Genomic DNA, 16537 nt, shown 5'->3' on the forward strand with positions numbered 1-16537 from the left:
CTGCACCTAATTGTTCTCGGCCGGAGAGGGTTTCTTCGGGTCGTGGATGGTTCGGGTTGCAAGAAAACCACATCAAAGATCGTCTTCAAGCTTCCAAGGGATTCAAGAGCTTGTTTGACACCAAGCTAAGGAGAAGCAATCGGAAGAAGAGGGATGGATGCATTTTGTAGTTTCTGATTCTGCATTTCTGAAATTTCTTATTTCGATAGCTTAGTTTTTGATTTCCGAATGTTGATGTTACCTTGTTGAATTGGTCATTAGGTTAATGCTTGGTTTTTGTTTGGATTTTGGTTTGCGTTAGAGATTGTTTAGCTGAGTTTAAACCCATCTTCTTGCAATCTGATTTCAAGTTCCTGATACCTTGGATTTGGCACTGTTCCGTGCCAATCCGAAGTTCACTGTATCACAGTTAATTTAGCTAGGTTTGAAGGCTTGGTTTCATTTTAGGAATTACACATCAAGTTCCACTGAATTGAATCGATTTGTTTTGTATGGCTTGCATCATTTGAACAGAAACCCATTTAGTTTGCAATTAGGCTCGGTTACTGATCCAAATAGTTAGGGTATTTATACTGCATTTAGGACTTCTAAACAGCACATTCGATCTATGAATTTGGACTTCAACAACAATAGACTTCAATTTTGAATTTTAGAATTATCCTAATCGGCATTTCATTCTGTTTCATGCTTAATCATATGAATTGTTTTAATTGCTAGTTGCTGTCGTATTTGAATTGGTTGTTTCAACTTGATTTCAATTGCATTTCATTAGATTATTGCATTTTCATTTTCATTTCATTCCGAAAATACCAAAACCCCCATTTACATTCGAAAAACCCAAAAAGAACGACACCTAAGCTCAATTTAAGCGATTTTCTACTAGTCCTTGGAAAAAACACGACTCGAGGCCCCTATACTTGATTTATTCGAATTAATTGTGGGTTTTCGATAAATTTATAAATTCTAATTTGCAACCCTACTCGTGACACATAGCAATCTAGGGTTGTCAACTAGCCCTTGGAACGCCACTCATTTGATATCTTATCGAGCATGACGAGTTCTCGAAACACTCAATTACCCCCTTTACTTCTTATACTTGTCCTTGTAAATGTTTCTCTAACAGCAAAGATTCTTTTACAGGTCAGTTGTCATCCGAGTCGTTACAGTTACATATCTCTTGAGTCCTATCTCAACCTCTCCCGACTCGGACATAGTCAGAATTGAGCTCAAACTCAGGTCTCAGACCTGCTCCATCGGTAATCGCTTTTCTCAAGGCTCAACCTCTCCTGACTCGGACATAGTCGAGATCGAGCTCAAACTCAGGTCTCAGACCTGCTCCATCGGCAATCGTCTTTCTCAAGGGTCAACCTCTCTTGACTCGGACATAGTCGGAATCGAGCTCAAACTTAGGTCTTGGATCTACTCCATCGACAATCATCTTTCTCAAGGCTCAACCTCTCCCGACTCGGACATAGTTGGGATCGAGCTCAAACTCAGGTTTCGGACCTGCTCCATCGACAATCGCCTTTCTCAAGGATCAACCTCTCCCGACTTGGACATAGTCGGGATCGAGCTCAAACTCAGGTCTCGGACTTGCTCCATCGGCCATCGCCCTTCGTCGGGTTTAGCCTCGCCTGACTTGGACATCTATATGGTCTACCTTCTTCCCTATCATCCCTGTGGAATGCCCTAAGTTCATCGGTTGTCAAACTTATGCTAGTGTCTCGACTTTACGGACCAAGTACTACAGATTGAAGAGTCCTACGAAAATATTCTAATCGAAAAAGCAGGAAACATACGACATAGCAAAAAACATAAACCTTTGTTGATTTTCAAGATCAAAGCAAGTTACATCAGTTGCCGAATCGGTTACATCACTTTCCTTTTCTATCCGACTCGGGCAACTCGGCCCACACTTTCTCTATATCTAAGAAATCTAAAGATGTTCTAGGGGGAACCAGCCTCGCCTGAAACACCTGCTTCAAAGCTCTTTCGAAGCCGTGCTGCAACATCTTCACCGTCTTCTCTTGGAATTGATCAGAGTATTCCTCCGACTGCAACCAAGCTTCCTTGGCGGCCTGAATTCGATTTTCTTCCCCGATTTTATAGGCCGCTAGCTCATTCTTGGACTCGGCCAGCAGACCCTCAAGGACAAGGCCCTTCAGTAGAGTCCTCGGCTTGCTTTCTCATCTCGGCCAGCTCTCCATCCCGCTGAGTCGAGCTGGTCCTTGGTCTGCTTTAATTTTTCTTACACCTCCTGCTCATGGGCTCGAGTCTCATTCATCTCTCACTCAAGCGCCTCCGCCCTATCCTGAGCCGCGAACAGCTCAGCTCGGTAGTGGCTGGCCTCTTGGTAGCTTTAGGCCGCCTCATCACGTGCCTCGCTAAGCTCCCGAACCAGCCCCGACTCCCTCACCCTTAGAATTGATACTTCTCGCTCCAAGGCTTGAAATTATTGATATAGCTAGGGCATCCGGTGATGAAGCTCGATGTGCTCAGCCCAAGCCTGTATCAAGTGAAATGAGTTACTCACTCAATGCCAAAAAGACGCCTCACCATAAGGAAGGCTTACCCGCATCAGGTTGTAGTTGTTGCGGTTGGTTAGGTCCGACATCGTCAAGATCGAGAAGCTGTTGGGGCCACACAAGGCCCGAATTTGGTCCACGATGCCCATGACATCCTCCCTGCAGAAGGGAGTGTCCGCGGCGGCGTAGGGTATCGGCCTCGAGGGCTCCGAGCCGGACCCGGGCACGGAAGGAGACGGCGGATGGATTCCAGCTGTCCTCGTTGGGCCCAAAGAGGTAGGGGCTTGGGGAGTTAGGACAGCTGCCAACGCCTCACCCGTCCTCTCAGGAACGGAAGCCGACTCCGCCTCTCTTCAGCTTTGCCATTCCTTCTCATGGAGCTGGAGTTGTCTCTCTCGGCTCTGTCGGTGCTTCATTCAGAGTCACCATCGTCTCTCTCAGCTCCACGGCCCTCTCCCCCAACTCAACGGTCGACCCTGCCATCTCCATGTCAGAGTCCAGACGGACTACTGTGTCGCCTCCCGACCCCGCTGGGTGCGTCGACTCGACTGGGGAAGTCGAAACTTCTTCCCTCGTACCGCTCAGCTCGGGTTGCCGAACGTCAACCTTAAGCGACTTTCTTGATTTCTTTAGTCGCTTCTCCTCCTTGCTTGTTGAGCGAGAAGAAGGCCTCTTGGGGGAGGGGGGGGGGGCGGGAAGATGAGGGCTTCGCGATTCAGCTCACCTCCTCGACGGGCTGCAGTTCGCCTAACTCCTCCTCTCGTGCAGATGGTGTTCTTTGAGCAGAGGTCTCGGCCAAGGCTATTGCTGTTTCAGTGCCTTCAACGATGTTGGCTGCATGCTCCTCGCGGGAAGCAGTAGGAGTCACCATCGCCTGGAACAACGCCTTGTCCCATTTTAAGAATTTGTTGGTTGACGCGGCCATCCAGAGGTCGTTTGAAAGCAACAGCAGAGAATTAAATTAGTCCTTACAAAAGCCCGACTAATGATTAACTCCTTACCGAGTGGCTGGGATAGCTCTGCCACTATCGGACTTAGTTGCTCTCGATACAGCAACCCTTCCTCGCCCACCAACTGGCCGACGTCGAACTTGAGCCCTTGCAGCAGCTCGGACGCCTTCAGGAAGACCGAGTCCGTCTTGTAAGCCTTTAAGGGTGGCGGACTTGGGAGCTCGCGCTGCCATTCGGAATGGAAGCGGAGAGGACTCGGGGGGCAAACGAAGAAGAACTTATCCTTCCAGCCCTTGTAAGAAGTCAGGTATTTACCTAAAAAATTACACCCCGATCGGGCGTTGAAAAAGAAGATGTCGTCTTCTTTCTTCTTCGGATAAAAGAAGAAGCGGAAGATGGTTGGACTCAAGGGGATGCCATACATCCTGAAAACCAAATCGACTCCATAGAGGAGTCGGAAGGAGTTGGGGGCTAGTTGATTAAGGGGAATGGCGAAGTATAGAGAAATGTGTTGGTGCCCCGGTTAGTTTTGATGTGATCAATCAAGTTAAGTTAGGTTCTATATTGTTCTAATCCCTTTGCTAAGTGTGCAGGAACTTAGGTACGGAGGAAGTCGAGCGTAAGACGTAGCAAACGAGAAGGGTTGCATGAGGAAGTGAGCCGACGGGCTCGGTGCAATCCGAGGGACGCGGAAGCTACGGAAGAGTACACTGGTGGAGCGAGAAGGACGTGCACAAAGTCCGAGGGATGAGAAGCCGGGAGGAAGCACGCTCGAGTGGCAAAAGGCCGGAGTCGAGTTCGGATGAGCCTAACTCCGATTGGCCAGAAATCACCCAATCAAAAATTCTATAAAAAGTCAACAAAAGTCAAACTATTGACTTTGACTATTGACTTTGACCGTTGACTTTGGCCATTGACTTTGATCAGAGAAGAAGACTTAGACTTGGACCGTTTGGACGTGGCGGTTGAAAAAAAAGAGAAGAAGAAAAAATAATAAGATTTATCTTTTATAATATAAAAGATAAATGCTTATTTTTTTATTAAAGATAATTCTTTTTATCTTTTATTAAAGATAAAGTTTATCCTTATTTACTCAACGGCTACGATCAAGTCTATCTCTGATCAACGGTTAGGATCGCATCAACGGATCAACGACCAAGAGAAAGTTCATCTACGATCAACGATCTAGATTTATTCTCTTGGGCTATAAATAGACTTAGAGTTTTAGAGTTAAATTATCAATTACTTTTATTTTTCTCTCTAAGTCGCTGTGCTACAATTGTAAAGGCTTCTCTGCCTAAAGGAGTTCTTATTGAGTGTTCACTGCCTTGGAAGCAACGATCCAGTTGCAACCAAGTTTTTTCAAAGACGAGTGCTATTTTTTCAAACCGTCTATTCACCCCCCTCTAGCCGGTCCAACCCGATCCTACAAAATGTCTTGGAAGAACTCAGGAATCGAGAATCTAAGTTCGCCCTCTAATTGACCTTGAAAGAACGTAAGGTAACACAGGACAGAGGCCGACTCGGACGATGACAACGCTGAGGAACCTTAATCCTATAGTGACTAGGGATCTCATACTTCAATCTGATGTCCGACCTGGACTCGCTAGTGAACGCAGATGACTTAGACTCGTACCAAGGAGTTGTTGACTCAGACGCCATTCCTACTAACCCTATTTTCGGTTTTTACGAGCAAAAGACGAGACGGAAAAGGAAGCAAGAGGAGTAACGGGGCTTACTCGATGTGGAAATGGATTCGCCGGAGAGGACGTAGGCTCGAATGACGGAGACGGACGGAGACGAACGGAGAAGGCACGTAGTCGATGGTACAGGTGCTCCACGCTTGCCCCCCACGACACCCTTTTATTCTAAACCCTAACGCCCCTCAGCCGTCCGATTAAATGGCTACAAAAAGGCGGGATTCAATATCCACCGTGTGATGCGCACAGTTTCCCGAGCAGATCTTCTGCCGTTATGATGATGATCCGCAAATCCCATCGAACGTCGTGCTTCATTAAATGCATTCCTCGAAAAAGACCTCGGCCATGCCTTGTGCGTGCGTGCCGCCATGCTGCACCACTGACGCACCAATGCCCATTCGCCATGTGCACACTCTGCCCAAAGTTGATTTGATAATCGAAGTGCTTATGACTCGGGCACTTCTGATTCCATTCCAGCTCGAACTCGGAACCTAAGTCGTTCTAGTCAGTTCGACTCATGCTCCCTTGACTAGACTAGCGGAGAGGCTTGTGTTACAGAGGATAATATACGAGACATTAAGGATCTAACTCGATTCCAACCCGAGTGGATGACTCTGTTCCATGCTCAACTCCTTACTGAGTTTAAGGACTTGTCTGAAGCCGCTCTCCCAATTGAGTCTACCTGACTCGGTTCTCCACTTGCGACCGCGGCTCGCGACCCCCTCGCTCGAGCCAAATCCCCGCTCGAAGCAGATACTCACCCGAGCCATTTCTTTGAGCCGAATCCCCATTCGGATCGGATACTCACCCGAGCCAATTCCCTCGAGCCGAATCCCCATTCGGATCGGATACTCACCCGAGCCGACTCTCTATTCGAGTCCCCTATCTGCCGACTCCTCTTGTGAGACCGAAGTCTCACAGCCGACTCGGCTACACCACCTTCATTTGGGGTCGATGGGTTCGGGATCTGAATCGCTAGTCTTTATGGTGTCCTGCCTTACTAGGTTCCCATCATTTGTTCTGATAGTCCCATACCCCTTATTTATTAGCGCTGCACTGACATCAGTGATCGCCGCTCTGACACCCACATGTGAAGTGACAATACCCTCGCTTGTCCATGATGAGACTAATATGCTAATTATTTTCTGACAAATCATTACTGATGATGAGATACATTCCTTAATTGTGACATGATGGTACACTCCTCTCACCTATTTACATGACCACTTTCTTCTACTTGAGGTACGCATTCTCGCGCATACACAAATACTGTTCTCCTCCTTCCTCTACTCTTTCGCTTCCATCTTCTCCATCGCTGACTTAAGTATCGGAGTGGTCGCGTCAGGATACCCCTTGGCCTTCCATCTCACTGTTGCTTTGTTCTCAGGTTCCGGAGGCTTCTTCGGGCTCATTCCTCTGGATCCTACTTCACCCTGGTGAGAAGATCTGATCGGTGACATATCCAGAAGCTGATTTCAACCGGAATAATGTATTTTAAGGATGTTGATTTGTAATAGTACTAATTAAATTTGATAGGATGCGTATTCTAATTTGATCAATAAATTTATATTTTTTTGACAAAAATATAAGTAGAGTATATGCAATAAATATAATTAAGCTATAAAGTATAATATAAATAAATAAGGATACCTTGCCTGACCAAGGCTAAGTCATCGCGAAGCGAGGGTGAGGAGATCGGCAGGGAACAGGGGAACGACGACGAAAGAATCTATGGGCAACCTAGGGTTAATATGGGAGATAATGGGGCCGGGATTCGCCGGTGCTGTGTTCGGCGCTGGATGGTGGTTTTGGGTCGACGCCGTCGTCTGCAGCGCCGTCAAGGTCTCTTTCCTCCATTACCTCCCCGGTAAAACCCTCCTCCTCTTCAACATCTTTGTTCATTTCTATCCGACTTGTTAGGGTCCTGATTGACTCTTGATTTCCAGGGATCTTTGCTTCTCTTGCGGCACTCATGTTCAATTGCGTCGACAGAAACGAAATTGGGTACGATTACTACTCGCCGTACGGAGAGAGCGAATGGAGGTATGATCTTTCTGGCTGTCTAATTATTTTTCTTTTCTTTTTATTTGGGCACGTTGATTGATAGCTTTTTGGACTTCCAATTGGGGCTCTTGGTTAGGTCGGCGCCTCAATTAATTTTGTTGACGACGAGCTTAAAATTTTCGACGCCGGTTCTGATTGCTATCGCTTTGCTTTTGCAACATAACTTTTTTTTTTGCTTGGCTTTTCAATTAATTCAGTCTTGTTCTTATACTTATTCACCTGTCTTATCGTTTGGGTTGTCTTTATTCAGTATTTTGTGAATCTCTACAAACTTATAACATGGAAAAGGAACTAGTCTAGCCGTGTTGAGTTTAACCATTCTTTTACCTGATATTTGAGCATATGTCTTACCATTCTTCGAGAGTTTTTTTCGATTTTAAAGGACTTACTTTGTTCTGTCAAGGTTTATCCATATTTGTTATGCAACATAATGAACTGAAAGAAGTGGAAAATCCCATGATTTGCTTATTTTTTTAGCTAAGGTGTTTACATTATCTGTAACATAATACTTGGTTAAAAATAATGTAAGGAGAAACTAGTATTGAGATCATTATATGGTCTTGTATAATTTGGTTATCTTGTCATCACAATATAAAGCGCCTTAAGTTCTGGAAATCTGTTATATTTAAAGAGAACAAATGAACAATGTTTCATTGTTGATAATCTTCTTCTAGGGAATTATGGAGGATAGTCAAGATGACCGATAATGCCATGTTCATTTGATATTACTGATTTACCAATGAAGACAAATTTTTTAAAGATTTTAATATATTATTTTACTTGGAAAATTTTATTAGATTGGGTAGTCCAATCTCTCCTAATTTGTCATTATGATGAAGTCCTTGAAAAGTTGGATAAGTTAGTGCAAAGATGGCTTTTGGTTTGCATTCAAAGTGCCATTTGCTGCACATAAGGTGCATGTTTTTTTGTGACAAAAGTCAAGTTTTGTTCATGCAAGTCTAGAAGATTTTTATTTCTTTGGTTTTTGGAACTTCTCATGACTAGTTTTTGCAGTTTGTTAAATGACATCATCGATATTGTTATGTTTCTAAAAGGAGGGCATTGTATCAATGTTTGTAGTTATTAATTTTTGTTTGTGTTGCTCAATACAAGAGACATGTATTGTCATGAATCTTTCTAGAAGTGGATTAATGACACCGTTTAGCTAGATTGGTCCACCCTTTAGATACAGCAGTGGAGGGCTAAAGGGTGGCTCCTTTAGTCCCACATGGACAATTTGGGGAGATATTGAGGCTCTTATGGTGTAAGTCTAAAAAAAAGTGACTTCAATGGAGTTTGAAAAGTGATGAGAACTAGATTAAACATATCCAATCCTTTTTATCCAAAAGCATCCAAGAAAGATATAATGAATAAGTCAAGTTTGTTATATTCTAGTCCTAGGACGTGTACTAGGTTTAAGCAATCAAAAACTTTCAATGGTAAGTAAAGGTAAGTTGATTAGGATAACATGAAAAATATTTTACCATTGTATTAGGATAACATGAAAAATATTTTACCATTGAGTACAAAAGAAGACATAATTTATAAGATAACATGGGTTGATGGGGTGAGAATCACGTATCCTTAATATTGTTTGGGTACTCACAAATGAAATATTATAATCCATGTAAAATATCGTAGTAATACATGTAATACCAAGTAGATGTCAATTCTTATGTTCAATGACACTATTTTACTAAGGTATACACATGTAGATTGATGAATGATGCCTTGTGAAATAAAGAAAATCTTAAAGATTGATTTTAACTCCACCCATGATGAATAAATTCCATCATGGCCGATCCCAAGCTCGGATAAAAGAGGAGGGTTGCGTTGAGTTGTTAGCCAGTGTTAAAAAATAGGCAAATATCATGTATAGATTCATCAGACTATTACACTAATGCTAGGTGCTTCCCCGAAAGGAACGCATTGTAGGGTTCAACTATAACGTTTTGGTAATGATCATTACTTTTTCATGAGAACTTGAGTGTAGTGTTAAATATGCAAAAGTTCTCACAACCCTAGGTTGGATAAGAACATATATTATAAGAATATCGATTGACTTAGATCTAGAACATAGAATGTAAGAACGCTCACCAACAAAACAACGGAGGTAGTAGATATGATGATTAGGAGAGGAATTAATATTTTATATTTATAAGCGGTAAAATTGGTAGAGGAGAAGACAAAGATGATAGAAAATCAAATTTTAAGTTATGCTACATACAAAAGAGTAAAATGAGAAATAGAGTAAGAATTGTTGTAGATAATTTGTTAAAAGACGAAGTAGTAGTAGTTAGGAAGGGAAATAGGATTATAACTCTTAAGATAATGATAGTAAAAGAAACTATTAATGTAATTAACATATATACACCTCAAATAGGATTAGATAAAGATATCAAATATATATTTTGAGAAGATCCAGATGAGGTAGTATAAAAAATTCAGACAAACGAGATGATTTTAATAAGAGCTTTAAATGGGCACGTTGGTAGAGTTGTCAATTTGGGTTGGGTTCGTTGGGTTGGTTTGCCCTGCTAAACAATTTAAGCGGGTTGGGTTGAAATTTTATCAACCTATTATATGGCGGGTCTAGGTGAGCCAACTCGCCTAGGTCTGCAACCCGTGCGGGTTGGCCTGTGACGGACTCAGGTTGACCCGCGGGTTGAGATTTTTTCTTTTTTAAAATTTAAAATTAAAGTAGAAAACTCAATAGGCTAGTGAGCTTGACCCACCTAAATCGCAACTCAAATTTAAAAATTTTAACCTTATATATATATTTTTATTTTTTGATAGGCTCGTGGGTTGGCCTGCCTAACCCACAACTCGTCTTGGGTTGGGTTGGAAAATTCCCAGTCTGCCAGGATAGTGGGTCGGCCCGCCTCATTATATGACGGATTTCTGGCTGGCCGATCTGCCCCGCCACGGGTTGATCCATTTGACAGTACTACATGTAGGAGTCAGAAACGAGGAAGGTGTAAGGGTGGCTATGGTTTTGGAATAAGAAATGAAGAAGGAAAATTTATATTGAATTTTACGATACCATATGAATTTATAATAGCTAAAATGTTTTTCAAGAAGAGAGAACACCTAGTTACTTTTAAATATGAAAATAATAAATCACAAATTAACTTTCTTATAATCGGAAAGAGAAATTGAAAAATTTATAAAGATCGCAAGTTATCCTTGGAGAAAATTTAACCACCCAACAGGGTAGTGGTGTTAGATATGCATCTCATGCATAATATCATTAGAAGAAAAATGCGCATGACTCTTATGATCAAGGGGTGGAAATTAAAGGATGGAAAATAAATCTTTAAAGAGAGAATAAAAGCACAAGTATTAGAAGAAATACATCGTGACTCAAATACAACATAGGATAAGGTAACATCAAATTTAAAAAACAGTGGCCCAGAGTTTTCTCGGTGAGTCAAGAGCATAGACACTATCAAATAAAGAATTTTGGTGGTAGAATGAGGAAGTATAAGGGAAATTGAAGGAAAAAAGAACACCCTTTAAGTTATTACACTTGTAAAATGTATGTAGTAGCAAAAAAGAGGTCAAGAAAATAGTAGGTGAAGCCAAGAATAAAGCTTTGAATGGTTACATGTACAATATAATACAAAAGAATGGGAAAGGGATATCTTTAGAATAGCTAAAGCGCGAGAGAGGAAAATAATAGATTTTATTTAAATAAGATGCATGAAAGATGAATCCAATAGGGTACTAATGAAAGATGAGAGCAATGAAAGAATTATTTTTATCAACTTTTTAATGAATGTTTAGGTGACCAAATTAGCTTAGGATATTTAAGGAGGTCAGAGGAATACGATTTTTTTATTAGAGAATTCAAATTTTAGAAGTTAAACATTACATAGGATGAAAATGAAAAAGCAATTGGCCCGGATACTATTTCAATAGAGGTATTGAAGTGTCTAGAGAAGCTGGATATTAAATGACTTACGAAGTTAGTTAACCTGATATTGAAGAAAATATTTGATCAGTGGAGGGTAAGTATTTTAGTCCCCTATACAAAACAAAGGAGAGACACAAAATTGTGCGAATTACAGGTATTAAGCTAATGATAGAAAAAAGATTAAGGAGGGAGTTTAAAGTGACTGATAATCAACTTGGATTCATGCCTGAAAGGTCGTCGAAGCGATATATCTTTTAAACTGATTGAAAAATATCGAGAAAAGAAGCAAAACTTATATATGGTATTGATTAACCTAGAAAAAGTTCATGATAGAATTTCGAGGAAAATTATGTGGAGAATTCTAGAAAAGAAAGATATTAGTGTAACGTATATTGAGACAATTATGGATATGTATGATGATGTAAACAAGTGAAGACGCTAAGTGGATTACTTGAAGCGTTTCTTATAAAAATATAATTACATTAAGGATCACTCTAAGTCCATATTTTCTTATATTGGTTATAGTTGAATTCACTGGACACATCCAAGATAAATTATCATAGTGCATGTTGTTTGTAGATGATATTATTTTGGTCGATGAGACACATGAAGGAGTAAATGCTAAGTTTGAATCTTGGTGGGAAATATTGAAAGTAAAAGATTTTAGACACAGTAGAGTAAAGACAGAATATATATATGAAATTTAAATTTAGTTGTAGTAGGTGTAACAAGATAATTATTAAAATAGAAGATGACGAGTGGTTTGTAATTGAGAGCTTTAAGTATGTAAGATCGATTTTGCAAAAAGATAGTGGGGTTGATGGAGATATTTTGCATAGGATACAAATAGGATGATTGAAATGAAGGGTATCAGCTGTTCTTTGTGATCGTAAGATACCTTTAAAACTTAAACAAAGTTTTACAAATGTCGATTATGTCTGCTATGTCATATAGAGTTGAATGTTAGACTCTGAATCGAGTACACAAGCAGTAGATGAGAGTCGTAGAGATAAGGATGTTAAGTTGGATGTGCTATACAAGAAGGGATTGGATAAAAAAAGAGAACATTAGAGAGAGTTTGGTTGCACCTATTGAGGAAAAACTATGAGAGATGTGTATAAGATGGTATTGATATGTATATAAGCGACTAATAAATGTCCTAGTTAGACGATGTAAGACCGTGACAAATATGTACTTTAATCGAGGAAGACAAACTAAAGAAGACTTGGTTAACAATGTTAAAACAAGATAAAATTCATTTGATGATACAATAGGGGATCAAGTTTAATATGTAAGAGGATCCATATAGGTAAGCCCACTTAGTAGGATAAAAGTTTTGTTGTTGTTGTATTAAAGATTGATTGCATGAATTTAAGAGCATTATCAGTCCATAGATTCTTAGTAGAAGTGAAAATTTCTATCTTTGTTTCATAATAAACCTTTTTAAATACTTCAAAAATCTCATAATGAGTTTTGAACAATTATACATGTGCAATAGGATAAGAAATAACTAAATCCACCATCACTACGTAAGCACTTGAGCGCCACATGTCAAAGTGTGGGGAAAGAAGTAAGTTTGTAAGTACTAAAAGGGAATGACACATAGTGAAGGGGAAATCTTGACTAGATCTATAGGTTTGAACATAAAGAGATGATTAACATGATAATGCCATAAATATAAAGTTATGATTGTGGTAGAAAGAGCTTTAGGGGGAAACTTATTTATCTAAGTAGTAGATTCCATTAAATTCATAGTGTCCACCAATCATTTTCTTTGTCCAGAAATACAACGGGTAGGGTAGGAAGCTACATAACAATTTAAGGGATTCGTAAGCATGCTAACAGTAGTAAATTCATAGAGAACTTTGGGACTTAAAGTACTTTATCTAATGTTAATGAGGCATGGAAGAATCTTTGCCCTTTTATACATATATATTGTTGGTGCAATGACGCTCTCAAGTGACAGATTTAACTATGTTGTTTTGATGTGTTTGATAAAAGATAAATTTAGGGTTGTATGTTTCTAGTATATACATTTATCTAACGCACATGTCCACATTGAAACTTAGTGATGGTGAAATGTTGACTAGATCTCTAGGTTTGGACATAGAGAGATGATTTAAACGGTAATGCCATAAATATAAAATTATGATTGTGGTAGAAAAAGCATCAGGAGGGGGAGAGGGGGGGGGGGGGGCAAGTTATTTGCCTAAGTAGTATACTATATTCCATTAAATGCATAACCTCCACCAATCATTTGCTTTGTCCAAAATTACAATGGGTAGGGTAGGAAGCTGCACAACAATTTAAGGATTTAGTAAGCATTCTAACAGATAGTAAATTGATGGACAACTTTGGGACTTTTTATCTAATATTAATGAGGCATGCAAGAATTTTTGCCTTTTTATAAATATATATTGTTGGTGCAGTGATGCTCTCAAGTGATTGGATTTGGCTAGGCTGTTTTGATGTGTTTAATAAGAGATAAATTTGAGGTTGTTGTATGTTTCTAATAGATATATTTATCTAACTCACATATCCATGTTGAAACTTAGTGAAGGTGAAATTTTGACTAGGTCTCTAGATTTGGACATAGATAGATGATTAAAACGACAATGCCATAAATATAAAATTATGATTTTGGTAGAAAGAACATTAGGGGGGAAATTTATTTGTCCAAGTAGTAGCCAATCATTTGCTTTGTCTAGAAATCCAATGGGTAGGGTAGGAAGCTACACAACAATTTAAGGATTTAGTAAGCATACTAATAGCTAGTAAATTCATGGAGAACTTTGGGACTTAAAGTACTTTATCTAATATCAATGAGGCATGTAAGAATCTTTGCCCTTTTATAAATATATATTGTTGGTGCGATGATGCTCTCAAGTGATTCTATTTATTTAGGTTGGTTTGATGTGTTTGATTAGAGATAAATTTAGGGTTTCTATGTTTCTAACGTATGCATTAAACGTGTAGGGGCACTCTGCTTAGCAGAGTGCATGGAACTCTGAAAGCTTTTAACTTGACGTGGTCAAGTTATTGTGATGGTTGATTGAATGATTTGTGCTCAATGGCTCTAAAGTCTGTAATTAGGTTGACTCGAAGGTAATTGGAGAAGGAATACTTGCTGCATCTGAGGGATTGAAAATTCCTAGCTTGATGAGTTCTTGGGTGAGGGGCATGGAGTGATGGTTGGGGCTTTATGACTTGCAATGAGGTAGACTTAGAAGTGATTGGAGATGACTTCGGGCATCCAAGGGACAGAAAAACCCTAAGATGTGAACTTTAGATCAGTTCATCAGGAAGTGGATTTTGTAGGTGAACAAAGAAGAATGAAATGTTGGAACAAGTTTGGAGGACTTAGTGCTACACCCTAACACGAGGTGAACTCGAGGGCAATGAAAAACATCATTAAGGTTCAAGACTTGGAAACAATGGGACTTGTAAGAGATTATGAGTGAATGAAACTTTAGGGTTTCACACTTTTGGGTAATATCATCAGAAATGATGTGCATGACTAAATAGGGTTTTACTATCTAGTGACATGGGAATCCTTCGACCAAGGAATAATAGGTACAATTGTAGTTGACTTTCAACTTGATTCTGGGAATTTACGTTGGGTTTGTGGGTATTAGCCAAGTAAAGCAGGAATTTTCAAGCAGATTCACTAGAGGTGAGTCTCAGTGGATTGGATGGTTTGGTCAACTCCCAAGTCTGAAATGCTATTCAAGTAATAGTCGACTAGATTGAGTTCAATTAGATTGGACTCATGATCATTTGATTAGGAATTTCCAGTCGATTGATATGAGAGTCTCTAGTTGCTCAATCAATGACTAGAATTGTTTTAGTCAATGGGTTATTTCTAGTTGACTGGAGATATGATGTATAGTAGCTGGAGCTTGTTTTATATAAGCAATTGAGGTTGTTTGGCTTGGTAAAGGATGCATGAAAATAAGTGTGATCTTGCTGTGGCCAAGTGCTTAAGCTAAATAACATTCTAAAGGCTTGCAATTCAAAGTGAAGACTTTTTCTATAAGCTCTAGATAAATCTTCTCTCCTTAGCTGACATTGTTACTTATTGAGAGAGGATATGCATTGTAATTATCTCAATGTATTAGGACTATGAAACACTTGCTTTGTTTTGTATAGTCATTGATAGTAAGATTTGCGAGAGTGATTCACCTAATGAATGGATAGGTCATGGTTAGGTCGTGGAGAGGAGTGGAGCTCCAATCCATATAAAATCCATTATTAGCATTGTAGTTGTTGTTTTACTTATTTCCATTGCATATACAATCTTGGCACGACCAACCAACTCATATAGAGCACCCTACACTACTAACAAATTTGAATTGTTTTGTTTTACAAGAGACATTTTTATTTTTGAATCATACATGAATTGATAGGCCGTGGAGTAAGAGTGGAGCTCCAAACCCTGTAAAATTGTTGTTAAAATTGTATTTTGTTATTTTACTTATTTCCATGACTAACCAACTTACATATGAGCACCCTACACTACTAATTTGCCCCTGGGGCATAACTGAGTTGGTTACGACGGAACAGACTTGCAGGAGAGGGTAAGGGTTCGAATCTCGACGAAGCCGAGCAATACCCTTCTCCATCGTGACCAACTGTAGTTTCTCGATTTACCTCTTCACAGATGGTCGTGGGGCCGACCGTATGGGGCCGCTGGGGTGGCGGATTCCACCCTACACTACTAATTTTATTTTTGAGTCACCGTCTGTTGACTCATCCCTCTAGTCAGTCCAAGCCATATATTTTATTGATATATAGAACTATCAATATTATAAACAAGTGGTAAAGTAGAAAGATAAGGAGTAGAAAATAATTTACAATTGCTTATTATATATGAGAATGCACTCGAATTAAGTGGTAGTCTTGGTAATTTACCAAGGAAGCAAAGACATAATAGGTGGTAATTGTATTAATTAGATGAACCCAAGAAGTTTTAAAGTCTGGTTACTTATATTCTCGATGCATAAATCAAGGAATCATAGTCTTGATTATTACCCAGGCAGCAAAAGCATAACAGGTGGTAATTGTAGTAAAGTGAGATGAACCCAAGGAGTTCTGAAGTCTAGATTTATTTGTACAGAACTGATAGTCATTGGATGTTGGAGTGTAGAATAAAGGGTGGCTTTTGTAGTGGGTGTTTCTTTGACTACATTTGCAATGAGTAGTTGTCCAACATTACCCCAATAATGTCTTGACGGATGGTCGGTGCGACTGCAATGAACATGGAGTACAAATATCCCTATACTTGTTCTTTACAATCTTATCCAATAGCATGAACTATGACTTTAAGTGGAGAAGGTATGGTGGCACATGCTAGGGCTACATGAAAGACTCATGCCAAGACAT

The sequence above is a fragment of the Curcuma longa genome, chromosome 1 (genome assembly GCF_044706935.1).
Source record: "Curcuma longa cultivar G26 ecotype Majalengka, Jawa Barat chromosome 1, ITB_CL_G26_1.1, whole genome shotgun sequence".
Taxonomy (NCBI): domain Eukaryota; kingdom Viridiplantae; phylum Streptophyta; class Magnoliopsida; order Zingiberales; family Zingiberaceae; genus Curcuma; species Curcuma longa.